Here is a 2005-nt window from a genome sequence, read left to right on the forward strand (position 1 = left end):
GGGAACCAACCGGTGATTAGCCGTACTGTGACAGAGTGCGTTAGCATAGTTTTCACTGCGAGGATGGGTTGTAGCCATCAGCCATGGGTGATGCCTCCAGGCTGGTTAGCTGTGCGAGTGACAGCCGCACAGGATATTTCCCCGTGAGGAATGAAAGTAGCCACAGTTGATGGTGAACCCCTATACAAAGCTTGACCATGGAAAGGAGTAAGAAGGATTGAGTAGAAGGAGTAGGAGAGCAGGCGTCCAAGAGCTCTACAGCATCTCCATCCGCTTATCTGAAATTCCCACCAATGAATCTGCATAAGTATCTTTATCCCTTTCATTATTTATATTTTCGAAAACCCATAAAACTATTTTAATCTGCCTAGCTGAGATTTGCAAGGTGACCATAGCTTGCTTCATACCAACAATCTCTGTGGATTCGACCCTTACTCACGTAAGGTTTATTACTTGGACGACCCAGTACACTTGCTGGTTAGTTGAACGGAGTTGTGAAGAAAATAAACAATGTCCTCAGAGTATACATCCTTTATAAACAAAGAACAAGTGATCACAATTTCGTCCACCAAGTTTTTGGCGCCGTTGCCGGGGATTATTTGAATTACAATTACGTGCAACTACAGCGCCAAGTTTTTCAGATCCGGCAACAACACCAAGTTTTTGGCGCCGTTGCCGGGGATTGTTCGAGTATGGACAACTGACGGTTCATCTTGTTGCTCAGATTAGGTAATTTGAACGGAAGTGGTTGTCAGTCACGCGTTCATAGGTGAGAATGATGATGAGTGTCACGGATCATCACATTCATCATGTTGAAGTGCAACGAATATCTTAGAATAAGAACAAGCAGAATTGAATAGAAAATAGAAGTACTTGCATTAAAACTCGAGGTACAGCAAAGCTCCACATCTTTAATCTATGGTGTGTAGAAACTCCACCGTTGAAAATACATAAGTGATGAAGGTCCAGGAATGGCCGAATGGCCAGCCCCCATAAATGTGATCAATAGTCTCCTAAGATGAATAATAAAATAAAACTGAGACCAAAGATGTAACGTGGTCAAAAGACGTCTAATACACTAGTAAAAAGTTCTATTTATACTAAACTAGCTACTAGGGTTTACAGAAGTAAGTAATTGATGCATAAATCCACTTTCGGGGCCCACTTCGTGTGTGCTTGGGCTGAGCTTGATCTATCCACGAGCTGAGGCTTCTCTTGGAGTTGAACGCCAAGTTGTAACGTGTTTTGGGAGTTCAACTCTGGTTCGTCACGTGTTTCTAGCGTTTGACTCCAGAATGCAGCATGGAACTGGCGTTGAGCGCCAGTTTACGTCGTCTAATTACGAATAAAGTATATACTATTATATATTTTTGGAAAGCTCTGGATGTCAACTTTTCAACACCGTTGAGAGAGCGCCATTTGGTGTTTTGTAGCTCTAGAAAATCCATTTTGAGTGCAGGGAGGTCAGATTCCAACAGCATCAGCAGTCCTTTGTCAGCCTCCTATCAGAGTTTTGCTCAGGTCCCTCAATTTCAGCCAAAAAATACCTGAATCACAGAAAAATAGACAAACTCATAGTAAAGTCCAGAAATGTGAATTTAGCATAAAAACTAATGAAAACATCCCTAAAAGTAACTAGATCATACTAAAAACTACCTAAAAACAATGCCAAAAAGCGTATAAATTATCCGCTCATCACAACACCAAACTTAAATTGTTGCTTGTCCCCAAGCAACTGAAGATCAATTAGGATAAATCATCACAACACCAAACTTAAATTATTGCTTGTCCCCAAGCAACTGAAAATCAATTAGGATAAAAAGAAGAGAATATACTATAAATCCCAAAATATCAATGAATATTAATTCTAATTAGATGAGCGGGACTTGTAGCTTCTTGCTTCTAAACAGTTTTGGCATTTCACTTTTTCCTTTGAAGTTTAGAATGATTGGCTTCTATAGGAACTTAGAATTTCAGATAGTGTTATTGATTCTCCTAGTTAAGT

Source organism: Arachis duranensis, chromosome 6 (assembly GCF_000817695.3).
Source record: "Arachis duranensis cultivar V14167 chromosome 6, aradu.V14167.gnm2.J7QH, whole genome shotgun sequence".
Taxonomy (NCBI): domain Eukaryota; kingdom Viridiplantae; phylum Streptophyta; class Magnoliopsida; order Fabales; family Fabaceae; genus Arachis; species Arachis duranensis.